The 23,738-nt window shown below is 40.0% G+C and overlaps 1 protein-coding gene and 1 long non-coding RNA gene across 2 annotated transcripts in view; one reads left to right on the top strand and one right to left on the bottom strand.

The window, feature by feature from the left end:
- LOC126920897 (protein cortex-like) overlaps positions 1-23,738 on the bottom strand; it is a 250,975-nt gene that overhangs the window by 160,856 nt on the left and 66,381 nt on the right. The window lies entirely within an intron of this gene.
- Positions 1-23,738, top strand: part of LOC126920935 (uncharacterized) — a 216,223-nt gene that overhangs the window by 137,175 nt on the left and 55,310 nt on the right. The window lies entirely within an intron of this gene.

Raw genomic sequence — 23,738 nt, forward strand, 5'->3', positions numbered from 1 at the left:
AAAATTCATAATAGAAATTAATCTAACTAAGAGATGAAGGATATGCATTAATAATATGAAGATCTTGCTAATTTCTTACTTTCCTACGTGTCGCACGTCTGTAATATTCTTAGCTCTTAGATCTAAATACCGTACATGTGGTTATTACAAAATTAAAAATAAGAAACGATAGTAGCTTCAAGAACAGTTCCACGATCTTTTATATTTCCATTATAAATGATGGACATGATAGTCGCAATATTTAGACACGTATTCAGCAATTCAATAATTTAATCACACCGTGTTAAATTTCTAAATTAGTTTCACAACGCGATAATTCCCATCGATGTACATGATTCAACCAAAGTAATCGATCATGAAGCAGAAAAATATTCTTTACCCTTAGACTCCATAGACACCTTCTCGATAAACAATTCAAACCTGTAATACAAGAGTCCCTGAAACATAAATTCCCATCTCAAATTCAACACGATAGAGAACTACCCCAACGATAATCCTAATTTTATTCGAAAAAGCCTCACTCGTCTCCTTATTCCTTGCCATTTTACGCGCTGCTCCGGAAACATGTCTCTGTCTTTATCGCGGAAACCGAACCAACGGCCGTCGCCCATCGAACTTTCATTTCTACGCTTTACCGGGCAATTGCAGTGACGGTGGATGGCAAACTCCGCCTGAACAGTCCCCAAACGCGACGTGAATGGCAAGTACACCTTTTTGCGAGACGCATCAACCACCGATACGAACGCCTCTCTCTCTCTCCCTCTCTCTTTCTCTCTTGTCTGGCTCTATCAAGAGAGATTGGTACGGACGAACCATTTCCCTGTAGTCGTGGCACGAGAAGACGGTCGTGTGACGCGATAAGCACAGAGGATCGTTGAATTTACGAGCGGCCAATGCCAGGAATCAATCCGGCCACATAGTTTAGCGAGATTACACGTTGCTCGTTACCTTCGGGGGGAGAACAAGAGGCATACACCGACGTCGTACAGAACTATGGCTATGTTCTGCCGCCATCTTGTCAGGCGTTCCTGCGCAGAAACACCCCAGGGCTGCGTTTCGATCATCCACCGACTGTCCTACAACCATAAAACAGCGCAGCCCCGCTGAAACCCCCTGTATAAATACGCATGGTCCGGTTCTACCGGTCTCGAACCGTTCGCGTAATACGCGATACATCTTTTTCAGTCTTTGTGATACGCGACACGCTGCCACGGCTGTGTAACCTCTGGTCGATTCGAGGGATAACGCGCGCAACGAAGCTACCCGGCGATAAATTAACGATCAGTGAGTTCACGTTTTGGTCCGTTGATAAGAAGCACCATCATGGCGAACCGGTATCAGTGGGTGGTCGCATGTTTAATCGGTCGAATGGTGATCCGTTTATCGAGCTTGTTAAATGTTACAAGGTATGGAGGTGAACGTTTTACGGTTTCGTTCACTGCAGGAGTTCACTGTGAGTAAATTCGCTTCGGTAATCAGTGATATATTGGAATAAGAGTGAAGAGATTTTTCAGGAATTTTATGATTTTATCATCGAGAGATTCAGTTTGCAAAAGATTGGAAAATTGTCTGTTAGACGATGATTACGATGTTATTTGCGAGATGTATGGATTAAAATGATTCTCGTTAGCCGTAAGCCGTCGCTTTGTTTCAATATGTTACAAACTTCGACTCTTATCTTGGCTACACATTCAAAAACTGCATTCTGTAAATATCATCAGATATGCAGCAACATGGTAAAGTTTCACGAATTAAAAATGCGTATAATATCCAGCATAGCTTTCGAGAAACTAAACTTGAAGAATTTTAAAACGTTTGGAAAAAATTTAAGAATTTCAAGAACATAAGGAAATTCCCCACGACATTCTACGTGTCTTGATATCGTTCGCAACTTCCTATAGAAATCTTGGAAGAAGAAACTACGCTTTTAGAAAAATCGGATAAGTCTATATATATATTGGATAAATGGTGACGTTAAAATTTTAATCCTGCTGCGCACTTTGGATCGTTTTCTATCCGATCGTATCCTGTCATTGTTAAACATTTTCTTCAATTGAAAGATAGAATTGAAAAATCGTTGCTCCTACGTATAATTTCACGTAGCAATTTTATGCATAAGTGCTTTTGTTCACTGAAGCGAGTTTGAGATTGAGATACAAAAATTGGGAAAACGCGGCGAGGTTTCTTATCACGAAACTCGATCTCAAATTCCCAGAAATAGCCAATCTAAATTTTAATTAGGTTCCGATTAAAATCAAAATCTAAATTAAAAATCGATCATGCCATTTCGTCTTCACCTCGCGCGATATGATAACCAAAAAAAAAGAAAGAAAAAAAAATAGAAACGAGTAACGAAAATTGTACAAAAAAATAAATATTCACTGCAGCTTGGCTATCGATCGGAACTGACAAAATCACGAATATCGCGGAATTGGTCGTGCGACGAATGAAAAGTCTGCTTCTAAACGAACACGCGGAATGCTCCGGTTTTTTGCAATCTCGTGGGGGATTCCAGGATACGCAGCGTAAAAAATGAAAACGTGCGGAACAAGGTAATTTCCTGAAATGGTCATGCGAGGAGACGATCGTTCGAGGAGCGTCCACGTGCCAGATACGACACGCGAGATTCCAACGATACCATATACCGTAGACCGGGGGTAATCGGCAAGTTGTTTTCCATAGTTGCCCACAGCGGCTTATATCCGCAAAAAAATCCTATTACACGGTTCTTCGCGATTTCGCTTCGGCTTCGATTCAACTGACAGTTTTTTCTTCACGCGTCGATCGCGATTGCCGCTAATTAATTTTCGCGCGAGATTCGACACGCGTGTTATTCACTTTGAGTTCGTCTCGTACGCGTCGGAAGTAGGCGACAATGTATTTTGAATTTAAACAAATCAACGAGCAATTATCGTTGTGAATAATTTAATTTATAACTAAAATACGCAAGTTAAACGATTCGTTCAGAGAGAAACAAATACAGTTGGAGGATTTGACTGTATCTATGGGATTTAGAGCGTAGAGACTTGAATTGTATTGGAGAATCTCGTGTACAACGTTTAATTCAGAATTTGTGGAGAGTTTAATGACATGTAAAATGGCATTTCGTAATTTAGGGCAAAATCCAGTGGAAACGATTAAATGAAAGAAATTGAAATAGACTCGAGATGTAAAAACGGGAGTACATAATTTCTCGCCCTGAAAATTGATTTATTATATGATAATTGTTATTAAACAATGTTTTTTAACTTTATACTTGGTTCTCAGAACATGTGCTATACAAAACTTGCGGATATTTAGTTTGCGACATTGTTTACGCCTCAGAGTTAACAATAAATCCTACTTATTGAAATTCTGCCATAGAAAAACAAGCAGAGTAAAAAGAATAAAAGTAATATTAAAGAACAACATCAGAATACTATTAACGTTAAAGAAACTCGAGAAAAATATAGCCTACCGTGCAATATAAAAAATGATTAAAACAATAGATACTGCGGTATCGTTCCATAGAACATCGATACGCCAATCCTGCTATTATTCCAAAATTCTAAAAAAACAATATCAACATCAGGGGAAATAAAGCTTCGAGCCCTTGGAAGGACCAAAAATCTCAAAAATCCCACATCCTCGTTCTTCATCTCGTACTCCGCGGTCGCTTCAATCCGTCGTTTAACAATGAAACGGCATTACTCCGAATGAAATGCATCCGTCCGATCGGTGGATCGATCGATGCTCCACACGACGACGGATAACGCGGCTTAATTTAAAAGCGAAGCAACATCAACAGCAGCAGCTCTTCTGTTCCGCGCGCATGTCACATTTTTGCCCGCGGACATGTGGAAATCTCAGGGCGGTGTAATTAATGATTCCTTGTTGCCGCTTATGCACGTCAGCCCATTAAATTCAAATCAGCCCGGGTCCGCTGGAACAGCTGCAACGCACAATAGACAATGTGATTGATTAAAAAAAACGTGGGAGCGAACGTGGACGCGGAGCGTGTGCGCTGCTCGAGATACGGATGCGTCCGGAGCGGAGAGAACTGTAGCTGTGCCGCAAGAAGCGTCGGGATGCAGCAACGGCAGCAGCCAGCCCCGTCTATTCGACGAGAAAGCAACTGCGGCGTATGCGCCCAATTAGAAGGAATCCAGGAGGCAAAAGGGACTGGGACGCCTGGACTCTCACGCTGCCGGGGATTCGTATGCGAGTCGCGTGTCCGGTGTCCTGGCGTTGTTCTCTGCCGTTAAGCTTCGCTCACAATGCTCGAAACTTTCAAGTGGATGGAAAAATTCACGACGGAATACGGCGGATGTAAAAAGCATTCGCACAGTATCTCTCTTTCCTAATGAAGCATTTTCTTATCCCATTACTTTATACGATATTATATTCGTAATATGAAAGTTTTGTAGTCGTAAGAAGATACTGTCGAATGATATAAAATGTAATATTCTTGGATCTAATTAATTAATAAACGTAATGAATACAATGGTGTGCAAATACTTTTCGTAGTCGCTATATAGTTGCCCTTTCGTAATTTGAATAATTGTTTAACGCTAGATCTAGAGACTGGTAAAGTATAGAAATTGTACCCAGAGAAATCAAAGCGAAAGATATATGCGAAAAAATATTTAATACAAAGAAAAAACCAAAGTCTTGTCGATATATTTGACGAAGAATTATCGAAATCCTCAAAAATGCAACCTTGTAAATTTATCAAATTTCAATGAAACATTAAGAAGATGTAAAGGTGCTTTGGTTATTGTTTTTTGTCACAGCGACTTTGGGACAAAGTCGTCGATTTACTTCTAAGAAAATTGATATTTAAAAGATAGTTTTATGTTTGAAATATTTACAAGTTCCTCGAAGGTTCTGATCTAGCTCGGAGATTAACAAGAAGTGGACCATTTTTCTGAAATAAATGACACTTGTTGATGTATTTAATTTATTTAACGATGGATTTAGTAAAGTTGTTAACCTTCTCGTAAAAATGCGATCTGACAAAAACATTTTTTCTTTCAATAAATGTAGGATTTTTGCATACATTATTAATTCAACAAAAAATTATTAAACCTTGGTTTCTTCGTAAAGGTATAGTATAGGTAATGTAACCATAAATATTTAGTAAATACCTATACTTTGCATAGAAATAATTAAATTGATTAAAAAGTCGCAATTACGTTTCTATGCACTTCGAACTTCAATGCTTCAATCCCTTCGAGCAGTAGGTAATTTCACTCGGAAAATAACGTAAATCGATGACAAAATCGGTAACCTAAGTTTCACCACCTAATGTAATACCTTAAACCATGTTAAGCGGCGCTCACAGGGTGTCCACGAAATTACATTAAATCGATTCCGTGGAATCGAAGAAACCCAATCTCTGTTCAACATCTCAAAAAAGCTGTTCGCCTTCAGCGACGCTGAAACTTCTTAACATAAAGACAAAACTTCTGGGTTTAAAGATCAAATCCACCGTTGAAAGATCGAGAGCAGGATTATCAAAGGTATGAAACGCATCTCAGCTTTGAGTTATTGCCTGTGCTCCTAGTTCCAGAAGGTAATTGGCCGTGCTCCGGGGACATGTCTGACAATCTTTCACAGAAACGGCGATTTATTGCAACGTTGCGTTCGCCGGTCGAACGGGCGGCGATCCCCGGCGGACAATCGTGAAGCGTTGCGATTTAAATTCGCGTTAGGACGCGAAGGCGAGGACTTTTTGCGGGACCGGCCAGTTCGTTACGTACGGTGTATGACGGAGCCACGGCAGGCGCACGGCATCATTAGATGAGTGCCGATTTTTTCTTCTATCAAGCAAGTTTTTACGCGGCCGGTCTACCCCGCGGTATAACGTGCAGCGGCATAACCAGCGTCACCAGATCGGGAGAGAGATCTCGATGCTTCGTTTCCACGGCGAGATTTCTTTTCCGATTTGCTCGCTGCCTCGAATCCGGTCCGCCGCTTCATCGACCATGTCCCTTCGGAATACCATGCTAAACGCTTCTTCTTTAAATCCTCTTTTACAACTGTTTCGACCATTCGCTTATGAAATTGGAATGCACCGATATATCGATAGAGCGCGATTCATTAAGAATAAGGATGATCCTGATACGAGAATGATAAGCGGACAATTCAGTTCAGTTGAAAATTGAATGAGCATAGCATAGCGTAGAAAGTGCATATCCACGTTAAAGTTATAGAGTTTCTAGCTAGTAACAAGTGTCTTACAGAGGATTATTCATATATGCACGTCGATACCTGCACTCCGACAGGGTGTGAATCCACGCATTATAATAGATAAAAGAATGTCGTATGAAAATAATAATCTCCCATGTGCGTGTTCGAGTTATCGATAATTAAAGAAAATGTTGGAAATGTCTGCCTGTTTCCTCCAACACGTGCTTCTGCGTCTCTGCTTACAGTTTACAAATTTCACCACAATATATCAAATTTGCCATCATACATACTGTTTCGTTATAACATACAAAAGGTCAGATTTATTTAATGTCTAAAAATACTCAAAGCTTGAGAGAAATAGAACGGTGTACAAGAGCATCTTACCAATACGCAATGATGAATATTTTATGGTTCAAGTTTTTATTCGCAATAGATTAATATCTCGACCTCGAATTCCCTGATCTATGCTGTAAACCATACAACAGCAACTAAACGATAATTTGTTGTATACAGAAGAAAACACGATTGAACGTTAACATGAGCTTGGTAGAACGAAGGAGTAATAAATATGCGTACGGAGGTAGTCCGCGCGCAACTGATATGGAAAATCCTCAAGAAAGGAAAGAAAAGGTGGTTGGTTACATTATAACGTTTTCAAAAATTCCTGCTTCGGGCTGTTTTACTGGTTCAGCTCGCCTATATAGTCAAACACGCGTCTTCGTAAGCGGTCCGTGCGCGGCCAATTTATCTCGTCACGGTTCCGAGAACACGGTTCTTCGTGACACAAATCAGCCCTCGTACGGCCACGGATATTGTTCGTTTTGCCGCGTCTCTGGCGCGACCACTCGCGCATACCGACTCGCCTATCTCCCGTCTCCAGTCAGATATATCCGCAGGTACGAGCCTCGCATCGCTTCCACTCGTTCCCCGCGTTGCAATCCGCGCTTTATCGATGCGATCGACTAATATCGAGCGCGCCGCGGTCTTACCATAAAAGACGACCTATTCGAACGATACCGTCCCACCGACCACAGCTACGGTTATCTGCCGGAATTCCGCGTAGTTCCCGACAAAAACCGATCGCGTCTCAAGTGCGGCAGGAATCTTAACGAAACGGTGAACCGAATATTTCGTCGCAGTCCCGGCATACGTGAGTCGCGGAGTCGACGATCGGAACGACCAGGTGCGCATTCATAAACGATGCTTCCGCCTAATACCCAATTCCAGTGGTGTGCTCCTACGTTCCTTCGATTTGCAGTTTTCACCGTCTGATTGGTATTACGCTGTAGCGAACGAGCAGCACTTCTCGCCTTAGACGGTATTTCAGTCTTCGAGTTGTAAGGAACTTTTTTGCGGTTTGTTCTTGCTGCTGTTCTTGGTGTTTTGGTTGGAGAAAAAATAATAGGTACATATATAGGTTAAAATGGAAGAACGAGGGGGATTGGATATTTTATGAACCGTTGGTGATATCTGATTTGTTTTAATTCGATTTTATTTTATGCGATCTGATTTTATTTTATATGATTCTTAACTGCTGAAACTCTTTGATCGTCCTTTAAAAAATTCACATCGGTGAAGATCCGATAATAACTCAGTGACTCGTAAGAAAGACATCGTAAATATTTCTAGATATCTGTACGTTTCTCGTCTCACTCTGTTGAATTGTAAGCAACGAAATCGAAAAATAAAGATATACGAAGAATCCACGATATCATTTTATTTCGTTATCCAAAGTTTCTCGAACATATGTTTCATCTTCGTCAGTTAACGACAAACAATCTCTCCGAAGAATCTCCAATTTTTCTGACAAAGCCACGATTTTGATTACCTTGTCTCTTCAATCTCACATTTCACACAGATGAGATGATTTTACTTTATTCGTCTAACATACGTAGTCCTATAGACACATTTACGTAATGAATTATAAAATGCTGACTATCTAAATATAATTATGCGTTACATCCCAAAATTCTGGTTAATCTCAAATGAATACGTCGCAAGATTTTACCTAATCTCAAGCGGTTATACATTCCAAAAAACAAAGAATCTGCACTTGCTACCTTGAGAACCACTGTCGAACAAGAGGCCTCCGTAAGGGTCCAGGTAGCGTCTCCGCTTTCTACGTCAAGGTCTTTAAATCATATCGGTCGATATACTCCCTAAACAATAGCTACGCGGGCGATATGGTCGTTTTTGGTGTTCTCGACTCGCACCGGCAGAAAAATACTCGTACGGTAAGGCACGTCGGAGACAATGGGAGCCCACGGATTATTCCTTCCTTCGAGAGACCCTCCACCCTCCTCCGAACCAACCCTTTTCGCTAAGGTGCAGTCCTCTAGTTTACAGAATAGCCGCTGCAGCGCCCTCACGTCGCTCTGTGCGGGTGGCCCAGCAACGTGTTCATTACGTTCCCGGACTCTGTTCATAAAGAGGGGAAAATAAGAGAAGGTGCAACCGAAAAAATCGATAAGTCCAACGTGAAGGTGGTGGTAGTAGACGACGTGTTTAATGAGTTTGGAGAGAACAAGAGATCTTGTTTAAGCGAGTAAATTAAACGCTGTTCGGTGGATTAGTTATTGGATGAATGATCGAGAGATAGGTATTATGGGGGTTGATGGTACTGGTGGAGTGGTAGGTAGGTAAAAATGGCTGTCGCCTAATGGCCGCCATGGCAGATGCAGGGTGGTGGTAAAAATCTAAATTCATTCTTTAAAGATCTTCTGGAAATTTTGTACGTACTGCTGCAAACAATAAATTATTCGAATATTTGTATATTAAACAAATTTTTACGTTAAATTTTCTTTGCTAAAAGGAAGACGAAGACCGTATTTTTATTTAGGATCGTCTTATTATTTTCAGATATTTCCATACGTCGAACGTATCGTACAGAATATATAAAAAAAAGTTTCCGAGAATGACAAATATTTCATTTTTAATCTCTAACTACTTGCAAATTGAAATCTGGACGAGAGAAGAAGCTTTATCTAACAATAAGCATAGAATTTCTTAAATAACGACGAAGAGCAGGTTCTATAGAAATTTCTTGCGATATTCTCTCTTTCCCCGTCTAACTTGAATAGAAAAAGAAAAGGCAGCAAAATGATAATATCAGCTCGATTTCAAGTCGATGGAACTTAAAGAACGAATCTTACAAAGGGTAGTATTCCGAGAAACCAGTTCTTATTATTATTTCCCACGATAAATATTTAAAAGAGACAAAAATGTTGCTTAATGCCCTGCAAAATTCATTCACCCTAGGTACGTTGCGAATCCTTCAAAGTATTAGACCGAGAAAGATGGCCGGGGAGACGTTTGTTAACTGTCTCCAATAAAACAAGTTCATGCATCCATAATAGCAACGCCCCTAAAAACGAGTAAGAAAAAGAAGCCCCCACACAATACGGTGCCATCATATGGTGGCAGTGCCATTGTTCGTCCTTTAAACTGTACTTTAAATATGCAGGATACTCCTTTTGCTCTGCTGCAGGCTCCTTTAAGTGTAAATGAGGTTACGGCTACGAGGAGCTCAGAAACGATATTCTGCATGCTCGTCCGTCTTTAATGATGGAGCCATCTTTAAAATCTAGTTGTCTGTCCAGTTGAAGTCAACACAACCCATTGATCGATATTTCTAAAGATTCTTCCATTCTTTAGTAACCGTACGGTAACAAGAATAACGTGTTTCTCATTTTAATTATTTTTACCGTTGCTCCGAGATTTTGGGGTTAATTTCTACATCAGAAACATCATCATCAATTTCTACATCATTTCTACATCAGAGAAATCGAAGGATTGATTTGAAGAAATTGTTCCAAAAGATGTAAAAAGTTTCACTAATCACGGTTAACGCACCAGAGAACGATAATAAATTTTCATACGATGTAATAAAATAAATTTGTTATTTACGCGGTGAGCAGAAAAATCACTTTACGCCATAAGTCAACATTTTTCGAATATAAATTATTTCGCAACCCTCCAAAGGATTATTCTTTTAATTAAGCTAAATCGTAATTTTATTTTGCGTCGCGACACGTCTTTCTTAATTTTCAAAAAATACTTTTCTTGTATCTTCTCATAACGGTAAAAACGAAACCTCGTTTCATGAAAAATAGCAGTGACATAAGTACGCCACTATGATTTTCAACCATTATTATACTTCCTATTTATCATTATTACTGCTCGCGACGTATCAATTATTTATTTTAATATAATAAGTTACATAGAATTCCAAAGGCATTAATGTCGCCATCTTCAAACTTTTTACTTCCGGCATGTATGTTGCTTCTCCACGATAAAACTTGAAACACTACTTACCAACTGTAATCCTTTCATATTCATCCTCTTCTGCAACATTCATCTTTCTTCGTCTACATCGGTAACCTTCCAGGGTAATGCTGTTCTTTTTCCAATCAGATTACGATAAAATCTTCCAAATGCGAACCTGGAGACGTTGTAGGTGCCATCCGTACCGGTCATGGCTGTCCATCATCCTACCACCATCTGAATTCTGATCCACTAGCGAAGAGTTCCGGCAAAAAGCGACACTGCCCGTTTCAGAACAAACTTGTCGTACGTATCGTGCGGCAATAATTTTGCATTATGAATTAGCCGACGGGACATCGATCATCTATGGCGACATACGATTCTCCTTCGGTCATTCTTTTTATCTAAAATGGCCAACGACTTTTCTTCTCTCTTATCTCTCAGTAAGAAACTCTTCCGCGAGCGTGGCTTTCGTCCGATCTAGCAGTGTCATCGAAGCTCGTCTTGATCGTCCATCATCGCTGGCCAACTTCGATATTAAACCGAAGATAGTCTCTTCCTGCTTCTGGCGAAATATTATTCGTTCGTGATTTAATGCCTCCGCAACTTCTTGCCATTTCTCCTTTCAATGATTGTATTTTCCTCCAACGTTAGTCGTGTCATCGATACCAAAGATCTTTGATTCGAATAGATTTAGCAAGATACGATTTTATGTTGTTAAGATCGGTGATAGGTATCGACTGCAACGTATCGTATTATCATCTTGTTATATCTTTATCGATGTTAGAAAAAAGTCCTATATAGATTTTCCAATAAAAATTCTATGGAAGACATCTACGTTGATCATAACTGATTTATTGTTTGTTACATTTCTGTTTAATCAGTGCGTAACAGATTTGAAATTCCGAGGTCTGGTTCTTGAAATACGAACGCTATGCGAATATTAGGAAAGTGTTAAAGTAATTGTTAAACAAAGTGAGACAGGTTCCTTCGTAAATATTTTAAACCAAAACGAGTGCAGATTCGTTTGATTAAATCACCCTGCATTTTATGTCGAAAGCTCTTATAACAATATATGAGAAAATAATAATAATAAATGATTGAAAGACATTATGGGTCAGCGAATTCACCCCGTAATGAACCATAGGTCTAACAGAAGGAAAATATATTGAAGACACTAAAAATCGTCTTTATCAAAAATAGCACCAAATTTGAAATGTAACATATTATCATATTGTTATAGTTTTATAAATGTTGGAAATTCCGTACAAGTTTTCCAGAAACCAACTCTACGAAATAGATTCCTATATTGATAAACATTTTATCTTTCATTGATTAATAGAAAAGATGCTTTTCAATGAAACAACTTTGGACATCGCGTGGGCATTAACGATGAGCGTATTAAAAATTATAAAATCTCAGCGGAAACGTTATAATCTTAATAACAAGAAACAGAATAACATACAATTCTACAAAAATCATTTGAAGCAAACGCTTGTTGAAAGGGAGGAAAAGTTCTTTATAAAATCATCAATCGATCTGGTAAATAACAAAAGGTCGTCATAAAAGAAACCAGATGCACAGATTATTCAACGAAAATCCTAGTTCGATAGAAGCTATATAACCACAACATTTTTTTATGAATACAACAACAATACCGTGACGCGTAAATTAATGAAATACTGCGTCGACAAAGGTTACGTGACTTTCTAACCAGGCGAATATTTCCACAGAAATAAAGCAAATCTAACGCAAACAATGGCGAGCAAGCAAGCAGCTGGTCGTTTTGCATTTAATCTTCGGCACGGTTGAGGCTCGTGGCGGGATCTCTGGTCGGTTCCACTTTCCTGCGATTATTCCACGTCGGCATCCGGAGACCAGATCATCGATCATCGGCCGCGGTTCCCGATTCGATCTCTCTGTCACAGGCGGGAAAATACGATCGGCTCGTACGTTATTTGCGGTGTCCCGATAGCGCGACTCGGAAGAGAAGTTAATGCCATGGCCACTTTATCAAGCTGCAATAAGAACGGGGTGCCACGGGATCCGAGAATGCAAGAACCTTCGTTCCTGAGTAATTGCTTCGAGCGGAGGATGTTCGTGAGAGACGAGGAGAGAGCCAGGGAGTCAGCGGGATCGAGGAAGACGCTGAAGGAAGACGGATAACTCGCGGGACGAAACAAGAGGACAAGCCACAGGCTGGTTCCCGACCGGCTTCCAGAACCAGAACAACCTGGAATCTTCGCGATCTTAAGTGTGCTTAATTAAAGCATCAGCTCGCTTTAGTCGGGGGGCCGGTTTTCATTAGGGCGGCATTCATTCGGCCGATAAGGTGGCAACTCTCGACGACTGGTGAAAATATTACGAGCGACCAGTTTCCGTTCCCTCCTTCTTCGATACACCGTCTTAGGTGAAATTTAATTTTGTCCCAGTTCGATGTCGCGCGATCCAACGATTACCTGCTGTCACTTTGCAGACAGGTGATCTTCAAATGAAAGAATGTTAACCGTGTTCCGATGTCTATGTCCGATGGATATATCCGCTCGATTTAAATAATAAGCGCTTGTCATGGAAAATGAAATTTGTGAACGCAACGCTAGATATGTAGCGATCGTTTATTACCATCAATAGAAAAATAATAAGTTTAACGACGAGCTCAAATCTATTATTCTTCTTATCGCGTCTTGCTTTCCATTTGCGAAATAATTTCTTACATGTGATATAAAGATATGGAAATATAGAATCATCTTATGATTAATATACCATATTCGCTATGCTTCTGTGTCAAGCGCGCCACGATAATAGTCCGACTATTTATCAGTAATAAGTTATTACCACAATTCTAGTCGAAATAAATATCTCAACCATAATTCTCTAATCTTCGGACGACTCACTCGACAACTTTGCCTTAGCTTTATGCTGTTACTTCCATAAAAGTCAAACTACATCAAAGATTGCACTAAAACCTCATCCGCTACTTCTGCCAACAGATCGTCCGTGATATTACGAGCATTATAAATGTTCGCGTGTAAACGATGCGGCTCCGCCATGGGACGTTCTGTGTTGACGCCTCGGAATAATTTGCCTGATTTACGGGGGAAAAATCAATTTCAGAGACGATAATGACCAGGTTCGCGAACCTCCGTTCCTTTTACCCTCGTGCAGGCTGCACGATATCGTTGAAACGTTGCGTCTGTGTTCCTCGTTCCGTGAGATCGGTGAACGATGAGCGTTTAAGAACGATTATGTCAATTATTGGATGGCGGCCCGTAAAGAAAACGACACGCCGCTGTTTGCAAGAGAAGGGGCCACGATTAGAAGGTGTCGGCCAACGCGTAAATAATCATTCGCCGCGCGATAAAATATTTACGAGCCCATGGGACGTGTCTCCGACATTTACAAATCGCCGCTGATTCAGAACGGCGCAGGCTTTCTTGTTTTGCAACGAGCAAGAACGCGACCGCGGGTTTCCGTTGCCAGCTTTCGCGTAATTCAGCGCCCGCGACTTTTTTCCTCTTACGCGCATTCTCGCGCGGAATTACGACCGCCGGTCCAACGCGAAGAACGTGGCTAACAATGTGGAATTACGTAAAGGGCGTTCGTGAATTATGGATATGAAACCTCGCAAACTCAGTGACTCATTGGAGAAAATAAAAGGTGTCGGTAAAGAGATATACACGGTGGGACAGGGTTATTTGAGTTATCTAAGCTTCAACATTTTTCACTTGCATCTTATACTCTGCATAGAATAGTCACGCTTGTGTATATTACGAGGCACTGTTAGCCTTTAATGCAACGACGAAATAATGAAAAAATATCGTGCGCTTTAGGTTCAGCAAGAGAAAATGATTTGAATAACCATGTGGTAAGATCGCTCGAGTCGGCGAAGGGGTATTGCGTTTTACATTTTCAAACAGACGTAGAGCGCATAAAAATGGTCCATAACCGAATTACAAGGAAAATTACTTAAAATAAGAATTAAGATAAGAATTTCGTCGTAAAGAAGGATCCATACTCTTCTTACGCTTTCTACGTTATAACAGAAGAATGTTTTTTCACTTGTTGCCGTAATTGGGATCGATTGTTCTGCTAAAAGACTGAAACAAAGAACACCGCGTAACGTAAGTTTCATGCTTATCTACTTAATGAATAATTGAAATTTCATAAAATCTGTATAGTTTTTTAGAACGCGAGTAAAAACATATTTCAATCGCTTTACGATCCCAACATCGGACAAAAGCGATTAGACATCACTTAACCGTAGTATCTTTGCAAGAACAATTTTCACGCATCTTCGAGTATTGCTCTTTTATTTATAGTAATTCATATTAACCATTATTTCCGTGAATCTCTACTAATCATATAAGATTGCCTGAGTTAAAACTACAAGGGAAAATTAGATTAAAGAGTTTCGCCCGAAGTATAGAATATTGTAAATCTATTTACAATAATTTGAAAGCGTTCAAATACTTCTACACGGTACTGCATCTATTGAATGTAACTTGGGAATGGCAGGTGTAAATTGTTCGATTTTATGTTCCTCGATCGTTATTGCAAATTTCAATCGTAAAGAGAGGTATTAGGATCTTTGTGAGATTTACCGAGGAAACATATTATGTTGCGTGTAGGCGTAATAGATGGATAATGATTGATTCACAAACTAGAAAACTGAACATTTTTGAGATCTATATCGCCGGTAAGTCGAAGCCTGTTTACCATTCTAATGTTGTGCTACTTCTTATTTAACTTTATTGCCGATGTAAATCTGAATCTGATTTCGAACGGAAAGTTCAAGGCTTCAACGCACAATAGAATCGTAGATGTTATGTCCCAAGTTCTCAAGAAATTATTCAATTTTCATTCCAACTAACATTCTGTATCGCAGTAAATCCAATCGTGTAACATTGTCTGGTCTTTCAAATAAATCACCTTTGCGTTAGCTTACAATTAGAGTTATGTTTCTTCAATTCTCCTCAGGTTTCCAAAACCCTAGCCTGTTTCGCTCGCATGGTAATTAATTTCTCCGTGCGAATGACACACCTTTTACTTTCTTCCGAAACTCTAATTCTTCCAAAGAAATCGTACCTGCCTCAACTTGCTTAAAAACTTGTACAGACACCTATTTCTAATACTTAAATCTTTGCCAATTCTCCTCGAGTTTCTAAAAAATTAAGCCATCTTATCTTACTCGATTTCAAATTAATCTCTTTGCGTAAATAACGTTGTCCTTACTCTCTCCGAAAAACCAATTCTTCTAAAGAAATTACAGCAGCGTTCAGTTAAAATCGTACTTGCTTCAAACGTACCAAACTTCTATTCTTTCCACGTTCCTAAAAATTCGAGCCAGTTCCTAACTCGGTTTCAAATTAATCTTCTATTTTTCAACGTTTACTTTTTCCAGAAAAATTACGCTTACGTTAATCTAGAATCGTGTCCATCTAAAATATTCGAAGCCTCTTCGATCGCTGTGAAATTTCCAAAACCGGAGCCCGTTTCCACGTCGCTTTCAAATTAATCCCATGCAAATGACACTCCCTTTTCCCGGCGAGAAATTTCAATCTGTAATCCCGTATCCGGTTGATGCGCGTGGCGTCTGCTCGGCAGCTCGTCCACCATTCGTTTCCCGGCTTTTTACCGGGCGGAGCTCGAGAGAAAATGAAAGACGACGCGAACGCATCGGCGCTCGGCCGATCCATTAGAAATCGCGGCAAGACACGGTCGCGAGTCAGATCGCCGACCGAGTGTTTCGCCAAGATGGACGATACGCGAAATCCGCGAACTTTCACGGTAGAAGAACTGACAGAGTCAGGTAGACTTGGCGGAGGGCTGAACGGGTTGCCCGGTTAGCTTCCTCCCGCGGTGCCCAGCTGGACGCATTTGTCCTGTCAGAGTCCGAAGATATTACGCGGAAACGAGCACGTGGGCGAGGATAATGGGTTAGGGGTGTGATCGCAGCTAGATTTCTAAGCCGGAAGACGAGTCCTCGGTCGGGCGCAATCATTTTCCTTCGTTTGGTCAGGCCACTCGAGAAGTGTCAGGACGGATGAAATAGTGGCGCTCGTGCCACCATGACAGCGCCCATCTGGTCAGCCTTCAGATTCAATTTACAATGCGTTATACCTTCTCTCTCGCTCCCTTCTGTTGGCTTCTTCCCTCGCCCTTCCTCCTCGCCCTTTTCTGCCTCCTTCTTCCTCGCGATACCCTTTATTCCAACTCGCCACCTCTCTCTAGCTTCTCCGCCTTTATTCCACGGCTTTTCCGTCCCTCACCGCGGGACCCCGCCTCCTACACTTGTCTTGTAAAGCACGACTTAGAACATTGCAAAAATCCCGACACCGAGTGACCCAAGATACACCGCGCGCAGACTGTACGGCCGTCTTCCAATGGAATTCAGGAAACCGCCGGCTCCACTCTTCCTGCTTCTTCCTCGTGCTCTTCTTGCCCTCGACTTCTTGTCTTCGACTTCTTGCCTTCGCTTGCTTCGCGCTTTCTTGCCAGTGTGTTCCAGACTTCGTGATATTCCCAGTTTCTGACTGCAGTATACAACATATCGGAATCGTGACGCGTGTACGGCTATTTAATCAGAATTCGTAGGCTACGAGACAGAATTGTCGTTGGACAGCGATGCATATCTTTGATCGAGATTTGTTGGTCGTTACAGGAGAAAAGCTAAGCGTTAATTATCGTTAGGTATATTGAAATACCCGTAAGAGGATATCAAGTTGATTAAAATTCGTTCAGAAGTAGTATCCGTGGTAGGATATTGAGTTGATAAAAATTGGCTAGTAATTAATGGCCGTGACAGGATATTGAACTGATTAGTTGGCGTAATGATTTCGGTATTTTTACAAATTCTGGATATTTCTTTTTTTTTTTAATATGGTATTATAGCTTGCAATTTCTTTTTCTACGTAGCATATTATATCTGTGGTGGACTAAGTAGCTGAAAAATTGTCTACGGAAATTACGACGTGTACTTGTTTGTACGACGGTGTTCAGCCTTCGATTTTACGTAAAACGTAAAGTTTCTCGATATATAATCAGCGAGGAATTTCCTTGTAGAAGGAAATGAAACTTAAATGGTTTTCCACAATAAAACCTAAGTAGATTTACTGCAACCTGATAACCAACGTGTTTATTACAAAACGCTATTTGCAAAATGCAGAAAATATCGTTAAAATGTACAAAAGATATATTTGATAAAAGATTAATATATAGCACGAATAGCCATTTTAAATACGTAATAAACATTTTTAATGATTCCACTGACTACCGAGGTTTATTAATATAATGGATAATCGAATAACTTAAATACCTTCACGATCTCTGGAAAATATATATTTGCGCTAAATATATCGTAGCTCCTATGTATAATATATTTTCTGATTTGTGTCAAACTTTTCCAATATAATCATCGTCGTCGAGTCTGGTTATCACGCTAGCAAAATTTCAAATTCTAACACGCATAGTACATTCATAAAAAATGTCTACAAGTACTCTGTTACATTCGAAAACTATCGTAGCTATTTTCAAACACACTCGAACTCCTATTAAATTCGCAGCACACAAAATTTAAATTTAGCGCGGAACGCGTCGACCAGCCGATTTCCTCCAAGCTTGAATTATGTATGTATCAGGAAAGAGCGCCTTCCGACACTTCTTTCGGATTCCAGTCCTTCTTTGACGCTTTCTGTTCACCTGTTCGCCCTCATCCTGCTGTTCCCTTTCTTGTTGTACGCTGTTGTCGAGACATCGCATCTCTCGTGGGCCCTCCCTGACTACTGTTTCACGGTGTTTTCCCTCGTCCAGAAGAAGTCTGACCGATCACGCGCGATTTTAACGACTTACACGGCCGGAATATATTTCCACATCATGCATCGACGTAAACGATCGTCACAAACTCCTCCCGCATTCAATATCATGACCATCTTAATATCCCATTTCTGTTTCCACGTTCGGAGAATTCTCTTCCATCTTTTTGGATAGAGCAAAAGAAGGAAACGAACGTAACGAGAAGTACTTCGTGTTTCCTTCGTGGGCGTGGATACTTTTATCGTACCATTGTTACGTCTTCTTCAATGTATATGTACCTTTTATAGGTAAGTTCATCAAGTATAAGAAAAGAATGGTCTGAACGTATGACGCGTACGAATACATGTTAGCTAATCTTTTTACTTTCGTTTTAATATATTTTGCTGTTGCAGAGAAATTCGACGATAGCTGTGATACTTAAGACACATACGTGTGACACATATGGACCCAGATTTTTTTTTAATATAATCGATTATTTTATCCACTGGACTTTGTTAATCTAAGAGTAACGATATATTATACGTAATTATATTATATACCCAATTTCCTTCTTAATGTTCTTTTATTTGAAATAATATTAATCATTTTCGTTGATAGACCAAGTAAAAGTTTGTTAAAGAGTTAAAGATCGTAATGTGAAAGATCTGAAAAACTATGAAGCATACAGTTTGCTACGTAACATTAGAGATAAAACACAAGACGTAGTCTAGATTTTTTCTCGAAATGAGTTGGAAAAATCGAAGAAAGAATCGAAGAAGGTACATACGCGACGTACCCTCGATATTTAAATACAATTATTTTACGATCCATCCAGTGCGACTACGACCATCATCTGCATGTTGATCAGATTGCGGCTTTACGAATAATATAAGAGATCGTGTGGGTTTGATGGATGTACTGTAAGTGGATGCACTTTGCAATTTCAAACTTGTATTGCTTGTCCCGAGTATCATCTTGCAAGCAGTGTCTGACGACGACAGTGAAATAACGTCGTTATTTACGGCACTAATAATTAAAATAGAAAGTACGTATTTACTGTTTTAATTATCAACTACTCTCGGATCAGAGATTATTTTCCAACGTAACTATAGATCTCGTATAAAACTTCGGGAGGGCGTGGTATAACGAGATACTACGAGTCTTGTCGTAAAGAAAATATTGAATATTCATATTTAACATATTTATCGAACACTAACTCGTCACTTTCTCGAAATGCCAATCTCTTAGGCAGAATAAATTTTTCTTCGGATTTTTCTAGCTTGTAACGCGTTGCCTCGTTTCTACTGGAAAATAAATTATTTAACATTATTTTAATTAACTTTTAATATCACACTTGTATCAGGTTTTACCACATGAAATGTCCCATTCCCATTTAGTTGTATTCTTCCCTATACTTTGTATCGTTTATACGTAGATCGTTTTGCAATCAAGGATTTTCTCTTTTCTACATGACTCGAATTCCTCAACTATTACGTACAACGTATATGAACGCATCGTCTTAAAGGTTCGGCGAAGTATAACTCATTTATAAGTTGATATAAAATTCCCAGTTAAAGGAGGTGTCGATTAACATCCAACGTAGACACCAACTAATTACCATAGCGACCTTTCTCGTTCACTGCTGCTACAAAAAATACCTAATGTATAAATTTGTCAAAACTATCGAAACTATCGATGCTCACAGATCTAACGACACGATCCGATACGTACACCAAGAACGAAACATGTGCCGTAATTATTAAATGGCAGAATGCTCCCACAGCTACCAGAAGAAATTTCCGTAAAATCCAGAAGTTACAACCGCGCCTTTAACCCCTGCGGTTCGGTGTACGTGTGGATTCGAAGCGAGCGTCCATCGTCGGTATGCGTTATACATGTTATAATTCACCCGGAGAAGCCATAACTCACAACACGACTCTCGGCTTCTTCGGTAGACAGTCGACCATGGGCGGAGTTCGCAATGCTCTCTTCCTCCTATTTATTACGTTCGATGCACCGTGCGCGCTGCACACCGCCACTTCTTACGTGATCCGCCGCGTTTCTAACCGTAGCCACATGCTGCCGCGAATTTACTTGGAATTTACACGAAACACACGCGTTGCGCCCGAGAGCACGAATAGGAAGCACGAACTCGATATTTATCAAAGAACGCGACGCTCTCCACGCTGGAACGCGATCGCGAGTTCCTGGCCTCGTTCAACAAAGTGAGGCAAAGAGACACGTGCTCCGTTTGCTTTTCCCTCAGGTACGGCTGGTGCTTGCAGCAACGTCTTCGGAGATTAATTTCTTCTTCAACCGGCAGATTGAGAGATCGCGCCGCGGAAATAGTTCTATTTGTCAAGCTTTTTTCTTATTAAGCTCGGAAGAAAAAATTCATGGAGCGTTATATAGTTTTACGTTAACTTTTCTATAAAGTTCCTACATTATAAATTTACTATTTCTCGAGGAACACGGGGTTTCAAACCCCGACAAAATTGTACAAATTCAAATATAGGAATTAATTTTTTAAGAAAATTAGTATACAGCACGAACGGACATATTGAGCGTATAATATGTGTTAAAGATGAACCTAGTGAATATTGAGGTTTATTAATCCAGCGAATAATTGGCTGCCTAAACTTGTAACTGCTAGGTAAGTACGTTTCCATATTTGTTTCAACCTTTACCAATCTAAATGATAATCGGAGTTCCTAGCAGTTCTAATGAGATTTTAAAATGCTTCGTACAAAACATGCGATATATTCGTCAAAGTTTTGTAAATATTCGAGTAATTTCGCGAGCCACTACATATAGAACGGGTAATGCGTTGACTAATATGTAGAAAACAGTATGTTTATGCAATTACGTGAAATCTAAAGATGCAAAATTACACGATAAGTACATAATACATAAAAATGCATAAAATATCCGAAGCACAGTATTCGTCGTAATATTCAACGAGATGATATAAATCTTCCGTAAATTTCATTCGTTTGGTTACCTTTATGAAAGAATAAATTTGCATAAACCTCCACAGTCTAATAATATAATCTGATTGATGGAACAGCAAATCGTTTTTAGCGAATGAAATACGAATGAAAGCGAGTAGCTTGTGAAACACGAAATATATGTACTGGTAGTAGGTTGTACGAATAAAGGGGTAAATATATCACATTCAAAGACGCAAGGTAACGTTATAAAAGCGTTTGAACATATTGGGTCGCCATTAGTTACTACCGAACCGTACGAATATGAGTATAATATGGGAAAAGCTGCTATCAGTTTATTATTCAGATTGTACATATTTCTATGCCAGAATCGTTCCAACCTAATTGTTTTACATTGCAAAATCTTTAGACTTTCAAAGCTAATTTTACTTGCTACGCAAAAAGCCAATACTATCTGTGTGAAAAAATACGAAAATTGTAGATAATTTTCCAAATAACGGACCTGTTGACTCTTTCGGATCTTGCAAACAGTATCTTATTATATATATTCGAGTATCTTTATATTCTAACATTTAATAAGTTTCAATCAAACGTATCGGCACTTTTGTCCGAACGAATCTTTCCTATCCACTGTATCCAAACAAGCAACGATAAATCTAACAACACGAAACACGAATATCGGCACTCTTATTTTCGCAATCGCCTTGCAATCTCTCTCGTTCCTCAAATAATCTCAAATAAACAACATCCGCTTCACATTTTACATCCAAATTTACGCGATAGACTTAACGACAAGACGGTTACTATCGGTGGTATCGACACTCTTATTCCCACAATCGGCCGGCAATCGCTCCCATTCCCCGGATAGTCTCGAACAACCAACCATCAATGTTCTCGAAATGATGCCTGGCTGGTAACGAACAGTCACTTTCAGATTCTCGGCTTATATCGGCTGGAAGATGATCTAGCGGTTAACCATCGGGAACCGGGTAGAAAAAAGGTGCATAAAGCTGAAACGAGCGTGGATCTCGGAGCGAGAGCGTGCGGAACGGGTATCTGTGGTGAGGCTGGAATAGCGGCCAGTCGTATCGATCAATTACAGGCCCCGTCCTTATAAGGCAATTATTAAATCACGCGAACACGTCGTCTTACACACGCGTGTATCGGTAACAAGCGATCTCCGTGTCACTCAACCGGAGATTCGCCATGGATCGCGATATATCCCGGTCTCCACGACGTCCAGGATGTGTCGGTAGGAATATCGGACCCGGAGATCTCGAGATCGAATTCTCTCGAGCCGCGAATAAAAGAGACCCCTCGAGAGACGGCGCCAGGTTACAGACGAGTCCGAAGCAACCTCGTGCAGCCGCTCGTAGAGAGAAACAAGGAGAGAGAGGAACACGTGGTCGAGCGTAATGGATGCGAGCCACGCTGTAGATTAGGCAGATTAGCCATTATGCGCGTAGCCCGGTATGCGGCTATCAGCGAAATACGATGGATTATATGGTAATTACCAGAACGTTTTTCCACGCGGATTGCTTCATCTTCGGACGCTGATACCATTGTCTTACCAGGTCCACGAGCGTAATTTACGAGCTCGAAAAAGTGGAGCGAACAATGCGGCGACATTGTTTCGCACGAGTCGTACGCGATATCTGATGCTCGAATTATTTGTAACCAGAATTTGCTGCAGCGACGTTACTGAGTTATTGGTACTGATTGTTTAGTCCTTTATTGACTATTTTTCTGTAATAAAGTAACAAGAGAGTTGAACATGAGTGTTATTCGGTGTTACTCTTCGTACTATTTTTTCCCATTCTTTTTATTTAAGCAATTTATATCTCCGCGTAAAGATTATTGCATTACGGCGTACATAGTTCATTACAGTAAATGTTGGTAGTGAATTTTGGAAAATAAATCAACACGTGCCTAAAATCGCGAACAAAAACAATATCAACGATAAACAGATTAATTGAAAATCTTGCAAAACTTTCTAATTAATTAATATTCGTAGGAACATACATTCTTCTAATACAACGTATAAATAATCTTTGTTTAAGCTAAACAAACGATCGAATCCGAAATCTTAATCCCTGAAGGATTTACATGATAGTTCGATCAGTCTAACAACAATGTAATTGGAAAACATTCGATTAGGCACGAAATTCGGATTATTTATGCAAGTCCCTGAAACTAATTTAGAATCTCTAAATACTCTGACATAATACAAATATAATTCACAATTTATCGTTTAGTACACGCAAACGGTAGCTGTTAGCCCGATAATTAATTAAATGGGTTTCGAAATTGATGCGGGTGGTTAATAAATAAACTTCGTAAAACGTGCTCGGAGAAGCACGTGATCGACTATAATGAATGCGTGATTCACCGCAGATTAGGTGGATTAGCTATTATGCGCATAATCTACGCGGCTACCAGAGAAATACGACGGATTATATGGTAATTATGCGATTTTTCCACGTGGATTACTTAATCCTCAAAGCGAATTCCGTTGTTGCTTTTAAACGTAGCCGATGCATTAAAATCGAGGGTGGTAATACTGAA

This window comes from Bombus affinis, chromosome 1 (genome assembly GCF_024516045.1).
Source record: "Bombus affinis isolate iyBomAffi1 chromosome 1, iyBomAffi1.2, whole genome shotgun sequence".
NCBI lineage: Eukaryota > Metazoa > Arthropoda > Insecta > Hymenoptera > Apidae > Bombus > Bombus affinis.